Source organism: Nicotiana tabacum, chromosome 1, assembly GCF_000715075.1.
Source record: "Nicotiana tabacum cultivar K326 chromosome 1, ASM71507v2, whole genome shotgun sequence".
NCBI classification, from domain to species: Eukaryota; Viridiplantae; Streptophyta; class Magnoliopsida; order Solanales; family Solanaceae; genus Nicotiana; species Nicotiana tabacum.
In genome coordinates, this window is record NC_134080.1 from 63,403,555 (window position 1) to 63,422,450 (window position 18,896).

The window sequence follows — 18,896 nt, forward strand, 5'->3', positions numbered from 1 at the left end:
TACTTTTTTCATTGATCATGCTAGTGTAGTAGAATGTCTGCTTTTGATTAAAGGCTTTGAAATCGATCAGTAGGCAAACCTGGTTTATTGTTGGTAGATTGGCATTGAAACCAGTTAAAAATCATGAAATAGAACTCATTCACAATTGAATTAGTTCATTAAAAGCAGTAGGTCATGATAGGTAATTGGTAGGATAAATCGGTTTAGGAATTTCGGAATTCACGGCTATCAGTTAAAATGAGGGTATGCATTGTCATTGTGGTGACTCGTTGATGTTATATCAATTGTTGCAGTTGGAATCTTACTCATATTTGTTGGGCCATTTGGACCGCATCAAAGCCATGAGGCAGGCCCATTTTTTCTTTGAATTTGGTTCTTAGTTTACTTCAGTGTAATTCAATTCAAAATTAATTAGTCTTTTAGAGACACATAATAAGTAGGAATCATAGTTACTTCGGGATTACTACTAGCCTCGCCCAAATAAAACCACTAATTACGGGGCCCTCAATAAATGGTTATTAAAAATGTTTAGAATTTGGGATGGCCATTTAGCGATCTCCACGGACTTCCCCAAAATGATATTACGTTAGAATCTTTAGGCGCGATTTTAATTAAAGTACCTTCTTAAACTCGGGTGCGCATTGATGCAACCTAAATCCAAATCTCGATGAAGTCGCAATGTGTGGATAACCACGGGTGCATTGATTGTGACGTGGTCCGAGACACGTTTTCACAACGTCGCAATTCATATTAAAATAATAATAATAATAATAATAATAATAATAATAACAATAAAAGCAATTTACAAATAAAAGGCACATAAGGTAGCATGTATTAAAATCAGATAAAATCAAATACAACAGTTAAGCGACCGTGCTAGAACCACGGAACCCGGAAATGCCTAACACCTTCTCCCGGGTTAACAGAATTCCTTACTCGGATTTCTGGTACGCGGACTGTTAACAGAGTCATAAATTTCCTCGGTTCGGGATTCAACCGATGACTTGGGACACCATTAATCTCTCAAGTGGCGACTCTGAATATTAATAATTAAATCTCGTTCCGATTGTCCTCTAATTGGAAAAACTCCTTTACGCCCTTACGGGTGTAGGTGTAAAAAAGGAGGTGTGACAATTCCATGGATGAAATGCGAGATGTGATTTCAGTATGCTGATGATGGGCCAGTCTGGAGGACTTAAGGTTGGGTTTTGACAGTAACTTGATCCTTGAGGTGTTGATTGTGTGAGCACGTGCTTTTAGATTTATATGTCCGGTAATGTCCCTATTAGTGAGGTTTGTGGCTAGACGGCTATGTGATGAGTATGATTTGATTGTGAGATGTTTTCAGATTGTTCGAATGTGGCAAGAAGAGCTTGCTGGGGATGTAGTAAGGACCATTAGGTGCTTGGCTTCTGTCTTGAGTTGGCATATGGCCTCGAGCTATGGGTGTGTTGAAGGACCTCTTGTGTAGTTTAGTTGTGGAGTAGAGTAAATCTTCATGTTGCATTATGAGTTCAAACTCAGGAAGATTAAGTGATTATGTAATGTTTATGACGGTGGAAGGGTATAAAGAGATGTTCGTTTGAGGCTAAGCAGGTGGGTTATCTCCTGTGGGATGTTCTGAAGTTTGTGTGATCCTTATGTTGCTTGTTGGAAGTCCTCTTTTACTAGTGAAATATGTGTGTTGAAATTTGAGTTTGGATCGCTTATGAGAGTAGGCTTGACTATTATGAGGGTGAATGCGAGATTTGTAGATGATTTGAAGTACCAGATGATTTGTGTTGCATGAGCTTATAAAGGATTTAGTTTAATCTCACTATGGTATTATGACAGTAATAGAGCATGGGCATTGTGAGTTTTTGTATGTTTTGACCTATAGCTTTAAACCAAGTGGGGGAGTCTACTATTGATAAGTTGATTGCGCGACTAAGTGTCGTATTAGTTTCAGTTTGAGGTATACTAGCGAATCAGTTGTGGCTTACAGAGGTTGAGATCGAGGATGACTCGAGTAAAGGAAATTTTGAATAAGGGTTGTGTTATGCTTTATGGGTATATAAGAAATCGTTTGATGAATTAGTTGTTGTTGTAAGGGATGTAACGGGTATGGAGAAGGATATCACTCGGCTACTTAGAAGGATGAGTTACTTCCTTAGGTGTTGCTGTACTAATGGGGCACAAGGCATTCGGTTCGTTTGACCAGTTTAATTGAAACCTGAGTAGAGTGGATGACTCCCGAGAATGGTTTTAAAGGATTCAAGAGTTACATGTAGTAATTGGAGGTCATCAAGATGTATATTTGGCTAGAAACGGGGGTTTACATTGGAGGGTGTCAAGACTTGTGGTATTTCTATATCAATTATGGATTCTACATATCAGTATCAAGAAGGTAAAGGTAATGGCTTTGGATTCGCAGGAAGTCTTTTCAGGGTAAGTATTTTGAATGTGGTACTTTTGGGGATATTTAAGGGAGTATTCAGTGGCTTATGAGCCTTAGACAGTGTGGTTTTATGCTTGGGTCTCGTGTGGTGAGTCTGGGTTGAGGATTGTGGTATTATGGCAAGGAGAAGTATTGAATTCGAAGGTAATTCAGAAGGTACTTGGATAAATAGGACAACTTGGTAGTAGGTCGGATCGGTATGGTAAGGGATATGATTAGTTCTTTAGGGTGCTTATGAGGTAATGAGTTTCTACAGGTGTTTTGTGGCAATTCTCTTGGGTTTTTGGTGACATGCGTAGCTTAATTGAGTTAGAATGATTCAGTCCTAACGGTTTGGTTTTGTGCAAATGGGATTCGGAGAGCTCTTGGTGGTTTCTACCACGGTTAGAGATGTATACTTTCTACTGGCGTGGCATGAGGAGCATGCGATGTATAGTGATTTTCTTCTAGATGGAATCAAATGGAAAGTTCTTGGCTAGTTGAGTACGTAGTTGCTTGTATATCAGAATGGATATGAAGTTCTCATGTTTATCATAGGATGGCATGGTATATGCGGTATGTTGTGTAAGGTTAAGATTTGCATGTGTAAGGTCACGATTCAGTTTTGAAAGGAAGGTCATAAATTCTTAGGCAGTAGGGGCAGTTTCAAATGACTAGCTAAATGACATTACTAATTGGTGTGGCTTGATGAGCGTATATATTTTAGAAAGGGCAATGTGTTTGAGTTAAGGATACGTCCTTAGTATTGCGACACTATCTTATTTGATCAACAACTGATATTCGAGTTTGCTTGGTGGCGCAGAAGAAATATAGGGGTATCCCTTGTGCAATGATTGAGTATCAGAGGTGCGCTAGATGTACGAGTGGTGGAGTTGGGATTGGATATGGTGATTTATGTGCTTTATGGATTTGGAGACTGGGAGTTCTCATAAACATGTTATGTTGTGGTTGTAGACCGCGTATATCTGTCTTGTGTGGTGACTATTGGGGGTTTCGAGACATGAGTGGATCTTTCGTTGCTTAGTATGGTGGATTTTGATGTGATATTGGGTATGGATTGGTTGTCTCCATGTCATGCTATTCTGGACTATTTCGCTAAGACGGTGACGTTGGCTATGCCAGGGGTGCCACGGAATGAGTGGCAAGGTTCGACAAATTTTGTTCCCAGTAGAGTGATTTCATTTTTTTAAGGCCCAGCGGATGGTTGTGAAGGGTTGTCTTTCTTATTTGGCCTTCGTGAAGGATATTAGTGCAGAGACTCCTACCATTGATTCAGTCTCGGTGGTGAGGGATTTTCCGGATGTGTTTCCTGCAGACCTGCCGGGTATACCTCTGGATAGGGTTATTTATTTCAGTATTGATTTGGTGCCGGGCACTCAGCCCATTTTCTATTCCACTATATCATATGGCACCGGTGGAGTTAAAGGAGTTGAAGGAAAAGCTTCAGGAACTCCTTGATAAGGGGTTAATTGATAAGCCAATATGGATGTGTGTTCTGCATCGAGTCGGCTTTGTTGACTCTGAATTGCTATTGTTAAGGGATATGTCGTTCGATTGTTATTGAGCTTATTCGTGTTCTGGGGTGATCTATGAGTTACCTTTTTGTGTTACGAGGAGTTATGATTTGTTGGTTATATGCACATATAGTGTGGTTCTATTGAGGTCTCATAGCGGAATTCGAGCGGGAAGAGTATTGAGTATTGCTCGGTGGATGGCTTATTGGTTATGTTCTTTTGGGTTTGTGTGGTGTTATGTCATTTGTTTCTCTGTGGTTATGGTAATTCACTTTGGGTCCATGATGTTGAATTCTGAATGGTTATGGATTTTGAGTAGGGTGGCTCGAGGTATACAATGCAGACCAACATTTAGATGGGGTCACGCGTTGTAGCGGAGTTATGTGGAGGTATGATACTTTGGGTTAGATTCATGTGTTCTGGTTCTACGGTGTGTGATGGGTTCTTAGCATCGTATTGTGGTGGTACTAGTGAGCTTGCAGTACAGCCCTCTCGTTTGAGTCATTTTTTTCATGATTTGCATACATTTGGGATGTTGCTATTGGGTGCACGAATTGCATAGGTTATGGCTTTGGATTGTATTGATGTGTCATGTCATCAAAGTGGTCGTATTGGATGAGATGAGGTCATTGGACCTAGAATGAATACTATCAGAATTGGTTACAGCATGGTTGGAAGGATAATATTGGAAGTCGACTTAGAAATTTGCTATAGTTCCTGTCAGAGAAGAGGGAGCTCCATGACTTGTTGATCTGACGAATGGTTATGAGTTTTTGCGTGTTTATTTCATCATTGACAGTATATGAAAGTGTTAGAACAAGGCTTTGTTTGTTAAGAGGTGTATTACCGGTATTGGCTTGTTTTGAGCAGCTACTGTAATTAGGAGTTATCGCCATGAGTGTTTGAGTTATATAGTATATCATGTGATTACATCTTGGGTTACGGATATGGTTTGATACAGCTTGTTTGGACTTATACAGTGTGTAGATGCGAGGTTCTGATCTTATAGAAAATTCCAGATGTTGGAAATTGGGACCTAAGACTTATGGACTAGGTTGGATTAAGAAACTTCAGTCATGTTGTGTTATCAGACCTATATTGGATAGAGTGACGTGGGATCACCCTCGGGTATGTGCATAATGAGATTATACAGCAAGTTGATGGCTTTTGGAACAACTCTGGGCACGTTCGAGGACAAACGTATGTTTAAGTGGCGAGGATGTAAAGACCCGACCTGTCATTTTGAGCAACTACACTTCGCTTGGTTGTTTGAGGGCATGAGTAGCTCTGTATGAAGTATTATGACTTATCTGAATCGTCGGTTTTGGTATTCAGGTTATTCGGAATCGATTTGGAAGAATGATTCTTAGCTAGAAACTTTAAATTTGAAAGTTTTGACTTTTTAGAATTTGATCTCGAATTGGATTTTTGATGTTTCTGTTAGCTTCGTTGGATGATTTTGGACTTAGAAGTGTGTCCGGATTGTGATTTGGAGGTCCGTAGTAGAATTTGGCTTGAAATAACAAAAGTTGGAATTTTGGAAAGTTTGACCGGGAGTGGACTTTTTGATATTTGAGTCAAATTCTGATTCCGGAAGTTGGAGCAGGTCCATAATGTCAAATATGACTTGTGTGCAAAATTTGAGGCCAATCGTACACGATTTGATATGTTTCGGCATTGGTTGTGGAAGTTTGAAATTTCAAGTTCATTGATTTCGAATTGAGGTGTGATTCGTCGTTTCGATGTTGTTATGTGTGTTTTGAGGCCTCAAGTAGGTCCATGTTATAATTTGGGACTTGTTGGTATGTTCGAACAGGGTCCCGAGGGGCTCGGGAGAGTTTCAGATAGGTTTTGGTTCTGTTGCGCTCGTTTTTTATGTTTCGACGTCGTTTTTCAAGAATAAATGGTACTACATTAAGCAAATGAGCTCCTATTTCTGTTTTTATTGAATTATTAGATTTGTCTCGTAATTACGGAGCCATATCAAAAAGAATCGTCGAATTTGGATATTGTATGAGGATTTTATGATCATTTTACTAAGAATTGGGTTGCTAGATTTTTTCAGATTAATTATGAAATTACCACTGAATTCCTATTTAAAAATCTGCACTATTTTCAAATATTAAAACCAATATATCTCCTTCAATATAAGGTCAAATGGAGTTATTCAAGAGCCTAAGTTGGCTAAAATCTTACAAGGAATCCATTGGAAGTATCAAAAGCAAGTTTCGGGATCGTTTGGCATGAGAAGCGAGGCAAAATAGCTGACAAAAAATATATAAAATAAGGGTTTATTCATTTGGTCATATTTTGAGTTGGGGAGCTCGGATTTGGGCAATTTTGGAGGCATTTTTCACCATATTTATTGGGGTAAGTGTTCTCTACTCGGTTTTGGTTATATTTCATGAATCCATCTTCGGTTTTGGCATTTGATTGATGATTTCAAACTGAACTTTGGGGGTTTTTGCCTAAAGTTTCATAAAGTGAATTTTTAAGTTTTGATCATCGATTCAGAGTCGGAATTGGATGAAACTATTATGGTTAGACTCATAATTGAATGGTCTGTCGGATTTGTGAGTTTTGTCGGGTTCCGAGATGCGGGCCCGGGTTGGGCTTTTTGGCCCATTTTGGGCTTTTGATTAAAGATTCGACCTTTTTTGATTGGGATTGGTTGCTTTAGCATTGTTTGATGTATTTGAGTTATTTTTTGTTAGTTTCGAGCCGTTCGGAGGTCGGAACGCGCGAGATGGAATTTTTTGAGCATCGCTTGGCTTGCTTAGTGTTGGAATTGGCTTGTTTAAGGTTAGTAGATTGTAAATCTTGTCCTGAGGGTATGAAACCCCGGATTTCACATCGTTTTATTATTGTGAGGTGACGCATATGCTAGGTGATGAGCGTGTGGGCATGCACCATTGGAGATTGTGACTTGGTCCGTCCTATAGCAACTATTAAGTTGCGTATTTGACTGAAATTATATGATATTTCTATGTTTTAGAAAGAATTCCTATAAATTTGGGCTGAATGCCATGTTTGGGCCTCGTGCCAAAGCTGTTTGGACCCTTAGGGGCCTTTTCTTATTATTCTCTCACTGTTTTGATTTAAAAATCTATACTCAGTCACGCTATATTTACTGATTTCATAACTCAGTCTTTATTACTCTGTTTTGATGCATAAAAATGTTATTTTGGGTTGAGTTCCCTGTTTTACTGATAGCCCGAGTGGCTTGAGAGGTTTATGACTGAGTGAGGCCGAGGGCATGTTTTTGTGAGGATATTTATGGGATCGAGCTGCACGCCGCAGTATGTTGTTACTAATTCATGATTTTGTGAGGCCAAGGGCCTGATTGCTTTATGGCACGAGGTTGCTTGTTATGAGGCCGAGGGCCTTATTGATATATGCCACGAGGTGGCTTGTTATAGCACTTGGGCTATAGGATCCCCTTTGAAGTCTGTACACCCCTATTGAGCACGGGTACCCTAAGTGAATAACATGATATTTTGCCCGAGGGGCTGTTATTGATTCATGTTGTGATTGAGGGGCTATTTACGAGTGATTGTGAGGTATGCTCGAGGGGCTGTATATGAGAGACGGTGATGTTTGCCCGAGGGGCTATTTATGATTCATGTTTGCCCGAGGGGTTGTTTACGAGTGATGTTTGCCCGAGGGGCTGTTTATGATTTATGTTGCCCGAGGGGCTGTATACGAGTAAGTTTTGCCCGAGGGGATGATTATGTTTTCATCATTTTTACTCACTATTTAATCACTTCGTTTGAAAACTGTTGAAAGATGATTTAAATGGTTTCACTGAAACTGGATTTAAATGTGCTGAGTTTATTCAAAACCCTGATTTTAAAAGCCTGTTGTCTTCTACTGAGGTTTCATGATATGAACTATATATGTTTTATTGCTCATCACTTATGCTCAGTCTTTATTTACCTTTATTACTTATTGAGTTGGTGTACTCACATTACTCCCTGTACCTTGTGTGCAGATCTAGGGGTTACAGGACGTGCTAGTGAGTGTTGATTTCATCCGTCGCGGATCTGTTGGAGTTAGCAATGTAGCTGCATGGCGATCGCAGCCCTGCTCTTCTCCCTCTTATCTTCCTATAGATGTTATTAGTTGGTTTCCAAATTGTAGTAGTCTTAGTATTATCTGACTGTTCTTAATAGATGCTCATGACTAGTGATACCCCGATGTCGGGCTTTTCTTTCCGCGCTTTGATATTCAGATTTATCTTATAAATTTTTATTGTTTAAATAGTTTGAAGAAATCTTTAAATTGAAATATCAGGTTGTTTTGGGTAGAAGAGTCGGTTTGCCTAGTTCCACAATAGGCGCCATCACGACAGGGTAGATTTGGGTCGTAACAAGTGTACTTTAGCGTTAAAGCATCTAAATGTAGAGTAAGTAATGTACTAAAAATATATAATTATAGCCACACATCACTACCCCACACTTAAACGTTGCTCTTCCTCGAGCAATCAAACTATACTTTATAGACACGACCTTTTTAAGCAATTCTCTTAACTCGTCACCATCTTTAAAATATACTAAGCACAAAGGTGCAACATCTTCACCTCAAGAATTTACTCACAAATACCATGCATTATTCACAATTCACTCACTTACTCTAACATAGAGGTCAATGACATTACCTTTCCTTCATGAATCAAGTACCCTCATACAACAAAAGAGATTAGTTCCACACACAATAACATTTAAGAACAATTAGGAACTCAAGATAGAAAGAATTCATTCATTCTCAGAAGTATCATTCATATGCTACAAATGATACACCATAGGCTTGACCGTAGTGTTCTACTCTACTAATCGAGCTCATTCAGTCTAGGATCAAGTAGGACTTTAATTGGTTGTAATGTAGGTTGCGGGTCGGGTAGGATATATTTGGATATAAGAATGACTACACCTTCCTTAAGCACTTTAATACATATACTTTAACATTCAATCCCATACTTATGTCAAACTAAAACTCTACCTTCACATCAATATATATTACCCCATACTTCATTAATCATAATTACATCACTAGCCGCCACCATCAAGACATATTTTTCATACAATACAACTATATATTTTTCTTTTTTTTCCTTCAATCCAAGTGGCTTTTACTTATATATATTTTTCTTTTCAAAATGGTGCACATTTCTCCTTATTTCATTTGTACCACTCAAAAGTCGAACCACCACCCCCACACTTTAACTTTTACATAATTCATAATAATTCAAGTGCTCATGAGAGGCGACAAGGTTCAAATAGATGGTTAATTCAAACAAAGGGTAAGGCTTGTCATGTGGTTGCCAAAGAAATAGGATTACAAGCTTAAAGGGGTTAACTACGTTACATAACATTTAGGTGGGTAAACTATATATATCTGACGCAACAAAGAAACACCTATATCACTTCCCAGACTGAACAAGACTACTATTTCACTTTGCAAACACACTGGGCAAGTTCTAAACATCAACTGTAATGCACAGAATACACACAAACCTCACACACACATGGCACATAACTCACTCAGGATTGGTTTTATCATGGCACTCTAGTCAAAGCAGTTAAGCAAATTTAAGAATATACGATTTAAGGTACTTATACTAGAGTCAAACACTGATCCTAAGCGTCACAACCAGAGTACTCACTATTCTTAAGGTATAACAAAGTCAAGAGATATCGTTTCCATTCAATTCACAGCATAGTGGTTTCTACTTCTAAAAATTAAAACTAACTACACCCGGTTCAACCAAAACCTTTGAAAAAGAATCACGTCACAAAGAAAAACCAAGAGGGAATTACTACACTACCTACAAAGAAAATCTCTTTTTTTTTCTTTTGACTTAATTCCCTCAAGAAAATTATCTAGGAGATCCATCGTCAGGAAGAGTTCAATTTTTCTATTTTTTTGTTCTTTGTTTTAGAGGCTAAGACAACACTAACTAAAAAAACAAGACTAAAATTTACAAGTTACCACCCCACCCTTATTTCATGCAATGTCCTCAGTGCAACCTCAAACTGACAAAATAAGAAAAAAACAAGTAGGGGGTATGAAAACTCCCTGATCAAGCCTCGTCATCGCATTCATCCTTGAAGGTTGCCCACTCCTCATCTTCTGCTTCCTCATTATCATCATCATCATCCGACTGCTCTAGTGTGTTGGCATCCTCATCCTTTGGGAGTCTGTAGCCATTACCAAGCCCAACCAGCTACTGAGCATGAGCATTGAGCGGTAAACGCTCCTCCAAGAGGGCCCTCTCCTCTGTAGTGGTCGGTGGTCCTCCAATCTGCAATTGTAAGTCCATAATCCCATATAAATGGGCCATAAAGCGGTCATCACATGCATTGTGCTCGACCCATATCAGTGAAGTCGTGGCATTCTCCTCATTAACTAGGACGGTTGTGATGTCCACTAGTCGTAGGGACGGAGCAATAATGTGATCGAAAGTTTTTTCCTCCTCCATCTCTTCTTGTCTCAAGTACTGAGTCAACATATTTTCAAAGGGCATTTGATAAACTTTCTTGCTAGTTCTCACTTGGGTCATCTGGTAGCAGATCAAGTGGCCTATATTTACCCTTTGTCCAGTCATTAAGAAATATAATACGCAAGTCCTTTCACAGCTAATAAGAGTGTCATGGTTGCATGGTAGGAACCGTGTATTAATCAATTTCAACCATACTTCCGCTTTTGCCTTCATTTGTTTCTTAGGGAATTTCCTATGGCGATTGGTTATCTTGTCCCGAACCCAAGCCACCACAGAATTGACACCACAAAGAGCGTGTCTCAGCTCTCGATAAGTAGGACGGGTGATGAAATTGTCCAAGGGTTCCTAGGGAACATCCGGCGCACCTAAGAAATTGCATATTTTCGAGGCTGAAAAATCGATCAACCTTCCCCGAATAGGCACCAGCTTCTCAGGATCCTTTGGATCAAAATCGACATAAAACTCTCGAACAAGATTGACATTGATCTCTTCGATGTTTCTGAACACATAACCCAACCCCATATCATGAATACCTTTCCAGATTGCTTGGTAATTGGCTTGTAAGCGACGCTCATGACCGGCAGATTCCGGATGTATATGTCTCGGCCGACAAAGCTTGTATCAATCCTTAACATATGGGGGTATGATCTTGATTCCAAACTCCAGTTGTCCTTGAGGTTGTGGGCGAGTGGATGCTATAGCTGCCACTGCTTGCAGTCCTTCAACCTGACTTGAAGTGTCTTCCCTCCCCTTTCTCTTTTTCGGTGGAGGTGCGGAGGAAGCCTTAGCCTTGGACGGAGCAGTGGATGTGCCCTTGACTTTACCGGTGTCCTTCATTAGAGGTATGTTCGTACCTACATAGGTGAGCATTAATCAGTTTATGACGCATTGCAACATTTCGAAATATCGTCTTGCGACCCCACACTTAAGAGTTCATCACATGATGTTCAACATTTTAGAGGTTACTCAGACTTCGCCTCATTTTTTCTTAGCATGAGATCAAGCAATGACACAAGGATGTTTCCTCCAATTTTAAAGCATCGGGCTACCAATGAGCCACCCTACACTAAAAATTTTAAAGTGGTGCACAGCGACATAGCACTAGTATTACAATCCCAGGGACTCGGGCTCCAATGGGGACAAATAATACTTTTGAGGAATTTTGACAAACACTTAGCATGCACAAGTGCCATGTGAGTGCTTATAGGGATGAGGGATTGCCTCACCCTCCCAAATCGGCTTGGGAATTCTGTGCTACCACTTTTTCACACAACAACAACACCATTCCTATGGGGTTTATGGGTTTGGGACACACAAACACATGTTATTAAGAAGAAGAACCCTAAATATTTTATCCGATTCAAGAATTTACCCAATTTGAAATTGTCAAAGAATGGAGGTAGAAATCATACCTTAGATGTTTAGGAGGAGGGATTGCCCTTGAATTTATGTTGCAAGTGAATGAAAGAGTAGAAGAATGCTTGTCTTCAATGGGTTTGTGAGGGAGGGTGTGTTGGAAGTGTGTTCTTGAGGCGTGAGTTCCTAAGGCATGAGTGTGTGAGATTGTAAGAGGTAGTATGGTCGAGGCATTTAGTTTAGGTTTTAAGGGAAGGGGTTAAAAGAAATAAAACAAAAGAAATTAAAAGAAAATCAAAAAAATACTTACCAGGCAACGCGAAGCTACTGGCTCGCTATCCCCTTCGCAAAGCGAGCTCCAACTCGAGCTATGGGGTGCACAGCGCGAGGGTTTTTGCGAGATGCACCTCGCTGTACCCCATGCAAAGCGAGCTCCCATGCGAGAAACAGACCTGGTGATGCAAGAATTTCCGCCTGGCCAACCGCGCTAGGGACCTGGTGCCACGAGGTCCAATGCACGATCCACTGATACTGCATACAAACATGTTAGTGCCTACAAACAAAAAGAAAATTTCTAGTTACGCTAAAAATCAACTATGAATTGGGTTGCCTCCCAACGAGCGCCTTACTTAACATTACAGCATGACGAATACAATATTACAATGGGTTGCTTCCCATGAAGTGCCTGATTTAACTTTACGGCACGATGCAGTCAATCGAACTTAAGGCTCGCTCAACATTTTTGGCTTTTGCAAATGAGTCACTGATGCTACTTTCGTCTCATCCATGCCGAAGTAATGTTTCAACATGTGACCATTGACTCTAAACTTGCAAGAGCCATCTTCTGATGCAATATCTACGGCTCTAGTGGGATGAATCTCTAGCACACGGAATGGTCCTGACCATCTTGACTTTAATTTGCCTGGAAACAACCTCAATATCGAATTGAATAATAATACCACATCTCCCAGTTTAAAATTTCGCTCAAGAATGTTTTTGTCATGCACCAGTTTCATTCATTCCTTATATAGCCTTGTACTCTCAAAAGCATGGTAACGGAACTCATCAAGTTCATGCAGTTCTGTGACTCTACTAGTTCTAGCGACCTCCAAGTCCAGATTTAATTATCGTAATGCCCAGAAGGCTCTATGATCTAACTCCACCGGTAACTGACATGACTTTTCAAATACCAATTTATATGGTGACATACCAACCGAAGTTTTTAATGTAGTGCGGTAAGCCCATAGCGCATCATCCAATTTTCTCACCCAATCAGTCCGAGTAGCATTTGTAGTTTTGGCCAAAATACTCTTGATTTCTCTGTTTGACACCTCCACTTGCCCACTTGTTTGTGGGTGATACGGAGTAGCAACCTTATGGTGAACGCCATATTTTTCCAACAATTTTGCAAAGGCTCGGTTGTAGAAGTGGGTATCTCCATCACTGATGATAGCTCTTGGAGTACCAAATTGGGTGAAGATATTTTTTCTCAGGAAACCAATAACCGCCTTCGCATCATTTGTTGGAAGTGACATGGCTTCTACCCATTTCGAGACATAGTCCACCGCTACAAGTATGTACTTGTTATTATATGAGCTGACAAATGGTCCCATAAAATCGATTCCCTATACATCGAATACTTCACCTTTTGAATTGGGTTCATGGGAATCTCATGTCTACGGGAGATATTCCTGTCCGTTGGCACTCATCATAACTTTTCTATTACATCTCGCATTTTCGTACGTTAAAGTTTCATCTTCAGTTAATCGACGTAGACTTAGGAATGAGATTATCATGAGGTTAACGTATTTATGCTATTTATAACAAGCGATAAGTAAGTGCCGTGAAGGATAAAGGGTAAACGAATTAAAGAAAATGAGTTTCGTTAAAGGTTGTCTATATGGGATAAAATACGATCCGAGACATAATATCTGGTATTTATAGACTAGTGCAATACAAGGTACCCCATGACCATGATAGTAAGGTACGTAAAGTGTATTAAAAGTGAGTAGTATATTAAGTAATTTGAGATAATTCTTAATTATGTGGGTAATTGGTTAATTATTGGTTAATGGGAGATTGACCATTTAAATAAGGAATGGTTGGATAACACTAACCCTCCCCCCACATAGCAGCACCCCTCTATCCCCATGTATGACTCTTAAGACATTAATATATATGGCAAGATTAGAGATGTGAATTAGGCAAGTCTTATAACATGAGTCATATATCATTTTAGAAAGAGAACTATTATATGTCTTAAAGACATGAGAATCACATCTCCATTCTTATAACGTGAGATTTCAAGGATCTTTAGGAATTCAAAATATGATATTCCATAGCGTCTTCAACACTTCAAAACTTGAGATTTCAGAGCACCTTAATTACCATGAGATTTTGCAATATTAAGGGAGTACGGTGTAATCTTTCTCAAGAGAATCGACTCAGGTATGTTAAGGCTATCTCTTCTTTCTTTTGTCATGATCTATATGGCACAAATGAAACGAGCAAATGCACAATTTTCATACATGTCTCTATTCATAGAAATACTAGAGATGCTTATGTTCTTGATTCCTCATGTGTCGTATTATTCTATCACCTGTTCATGGGTCTCAGAAAATACGTAAGCTGATAAAGTTTATTTTATGATATTAATCAAAGGCATAATGGTCTTATGACACTCCAAAAGATTTTATTGACGTACTTCTCATGCATTGCATTCATTTACATTGACCCATGACCAGATGGCGTTATATATGCGTATATATGTATATTATATGTATATATATGGGAAAAGGTTACGGCATTATATACGCACCACCATCTGTTCAGCTGGTATATGTTGATGACTTTACCCACAGTGGCCAAGAAGATATGATGAGATGCCCTCAGAGGCTTGATGATGTTATGTACACCTATACCCATGCATGACATGATATTTGTATGCACGTGCATGACATTATAAAGGTTTCAGGATTTGCAAAGTTATTTAGACTTACAGGCGGAATTTCTTATGCCATGTTTCATTTGTCTTTTATGTACTGATTTTCATGCCTTACATACTCAGTACATTATTCATATTGACGCCCTATTTCCTGGGGCCTGTATTTCATGCTCGCGGGTATAGGTAGGCAAGCTGACGGTCCCCCTTCTTAGGATCCTTGATCAGCGAGAGTTGGTGTGCTCTACTTGATCTGGGGCTGCTTTTGATTTTGGTACGATATGATCGTATACATATATAGGTAATACATGGCCCAGTCTCATCCTTGTACAGTTGTATTTTCTATTAGAGGTCTATAGACAGTTATGTATAGTTGGATAGTATGTGGCCTTATCGTCATCCGATTTTGGATATATAGTTGTATATAGAAGCCTTGCGGGCTTGTCCATTGTATTCTGCATGTATATGTATATATATCTTTTGGATAGGTTTCCCTCACATATGTTATTCATTTTTACATCCTAAGACGCATGCTCAAGGATGTTTGATAGGTAGGACTAGGGCACCCGTCGCAACCCATCGGTTTGGGTCGTGAAAAAGTGGTATCAGAGCAGTTTTGTCCTAGGGTTGTCTATAGGCTGTGTCTACTAGAGTCTTGTTTATGGGTGTGTTATGCACCATACTTATAAACAGGAGGCTACAGGACATATAGGATGTTATCCTCTCTTCTTATCTTAGATCGTGCGATATAAGAATTCATGTTCCTAACGATATGTTATATTTTCAGCGATGCCTCCAAAGACTACAGCCGCCCAGAATGGAAAGTTCATGGCTGGTGAGACTACGAGTTGAGTGCCATGAGTTACTAGGGCTCGGGGAGAGTCTCATAGTGAGATTCTATCTCAGACTTCACATACCTCGCCCTCTCCAGAAGAGCTTCGAGGGGCACTAGCTCCAGCGCCCTCCCCTGTACATTTAGCACCTCAACTGGATGCACCAGGTCAGGAGATGAGAGATGTTATTCAGTTATTGACCCGATTAGTAGTCGCACAGGCTCGACGTCAGGAAGTAGGTATTGGTCATGCAGATAGGTTTGTGAGTGCGAGGGTTCGTAATTTCATTAATTTAGACCCTCCGGTATTCACTGGGGCAGATCCAAACGAGGACCCTCAGGTATTGATTCATAGAATGCATATGACGTTGAAGGTAATGAAGGCCACTACAACTGAGTTAGTTGAGCTAGTTTCCTATAGTTCTCAAGATGTTGCAGTTAATTGGTACGACATGGATATTTCTCATATTCAGGCATATGCTCAGGCCAGACATGGATATTTCTCATATTCAGGCATATGCTCAGGGTGTAGAGGAGCGTAAACAGAAACAGAGGGCCGATCGTGAGCATGATAGGGCCCAGAATATGAGAGCAAGGTCTTCGGGTCCTTCAGGTGAGTTTCGAGGTGGTCAGAGGTAGCAGTTTTTGAGATATCCATCCTATCCCTCGGCTAGCGCGCCCCCTCAATTTGGCGGTAAGAGATTTGATCGTTCTACATATTCAGGGCCTAGTCAGAATTTTAGGGCCTCAGGTTCTCAGTATAGGGTTGAGTAAAATCAGATGAGGCCACCCTTGCCACGATATGCTTAGTATGGTAAGCAGCATGACGGGCAGTGCCGTATGGGGTTGGGTATTTGTTATACTTGTGGTTATCCGGGCGACATTATGAGGGATTGTCCGACGAGAGGTGATAGAAGCATAGCTCAGCCAGCGAGATCTGTAGTTGGTTCGTCTTCATTAATAAGCCCCATTGGGCAAGGTTCACAAGCACCAATGAGTCGTGGTAGAAGCAGAGGCAGAACATCTAGCTCGAGCGATCCTTAGAACTACATTTATGCGTTGATAGGACGACAGGATCAGGAGTCAGCGCCTGATGTTGTTACAGATATATTATCAGTTTCCTCATATGATGTATATGCACGGATTGACCCAGGTTCCACCTTATCATATGTTACTCTGTTGGTTGCTAGTAAGTTTGGAATAAAACCTGAATTGGTTAAACCTTTTGAGGTGTCTACACCTGTTGGAGACTCAGTGATAGCTAAGCAAGTATATAGGGGTTGTATAATAGTAGTTCATAGTCGATCTACCATAGCAGACCTAATCGAGTTAGATATGGTAGAATTTGATGTTATAATGGGTATGTATTGGTTGGCTTCTTGTCATGCCAACGTTGATTATAGATCAAGGATAGTCCGATTTCAATTCCCAGGGAGGTCTGTTTTGGATAGAAAGGTAATACGACATCGCCGAGGGGTAAATTTATTTCCTATCCCAAGGCAAGGAAGATGATTAGAAAGGGCTATATTTATAACTTAGTTCGGGTTCGGTATATGGAAGTGGAGTCACAAACCATTCAGTCCATCCCTGTGGTTAATGAGTTTCCCGATGTTTTTCTAAATGAGCTTTCGGGTCTTTCGCCAGAGCGAGAAATTGAGTTTGCTATTGACCTACTACCAAATACTTATCCAATATTTGTTCCTCCCTATAGAATGGCCCCTGCAGAGCTGAAAGAGTTGAAGGAACAACTAAAGGACTTTCTTGAAAAAGTCTTTATCAGACCTAGTACATCACCGTAGGAAGCACCTGCGTTATTTGTGAGGAAGAAAGATGGTTCCTTACGAATGTGTATTGATTATAGATAGTTAAATAAGGTGACGATAAAGAATATGTACCCTCTCCCGAGGATTGATGATTTATTTGATTAGTTGCATGGTGCCAAGTGTTTTTCAAAGATAGACTTGAGGTCTGGGTACCATCAGGTAAGGGTTAAGGAGGAAGATATTCCAAAGACAGCATCCAGGACTAGATACGGGTACTTTGAGTTTCGTGCTATGTCATTCGGTTTGACCAATTCCCAGCAGTATTCATGGATTTGATGAACCGTATGTTCAGACCCTTTTTAGATCTATTCGTAATTGTATTTATCGACGATATATTGGTGTATTCTCATTCAGAGGCTGAGCATGCAAATCATTTGTGTACTGTGCTCAGAGTTCTACAAAAAGGGAAGTTGTATGCAAAATTCTCTAAATGTGAATTCTATCTAAGCTCTGTAGCTTTCCTTGGGCATATCATTTTGGGTGAAGGCATCCTGGTGGATACACAAAAGATTGAGGCAATAAAGACTTGGCCTAGACCCACAACACTGATGGAGGTTCGTAGCTTTCTCGATTTGGCAGGTTATTATAGGAGATTTGTAGAGGGATTTTCTTCCCTTTCAGCACTTTCGAAAAAGTTGACTCAGATGGGAGCAAAGTTTCAATGGACTGATGCTTGTGAACGGAGTTTCCAGGCATTGAAGGACAGATTGACTTCAGCACCTGTTCTAATGCTCCTAGAAAGGACCGATGGTTATGCTATCTATTATGACACTTCAGGCGTTGGATTGGGTTGTGTGCTGATGTAGCATGGTAAGGTTGTAGCTTATGCTTCTAGACAACTAAGAAAGCACGAGAAGAATTACCCGACCCACAATTTAGAGTTAGCCGCAGTGATTCATGCACTAAAGATGTGGAGGAACTACCTGTATGGCATTCATGTTGATGTCTATACGGATCATAAGAGCCTCCAGTATATCTTCAGGCAGAAGGAATTAAATTTACGTCAAAGAAGATGTTTGGAGCTACTTAAAGATTATGATGTTGATATTTCATACCATCCAGGAAAGGCAAACGTGGTAGCCGACGCCCTCAGCCGTAAATCTATGGGTAGCCTATCATATTTATAGCTAGAAAATAGGGGAATAGCCCATGAGATTCATCAGCTAGCTAGTCTTGGAGTTCGGTTACTAGACTCAGATGATATTGGAATTACTATTCAGGATACAACAACATCCTCTTTAGTAACTGAAGTAAAGGAACGCTAGTACGAGGATTCTGTGTTAGTTCATTATAGGGATACCACCCCTCAAAAAAAGAGGATACCATTTGAAATTACAGAAGATGGGCTCCTCGGATATCGAGGACGATTATGTGTCCCTAATGTTTTAGGGCTGCGTCGGCAAGTTATGGGAGAAACTCACTATTCTCGTTATTCTATCCATCCAGGAGCGACAAAAGATTTATCATGATTTCAGGGAAGTATATTGGTGGGAC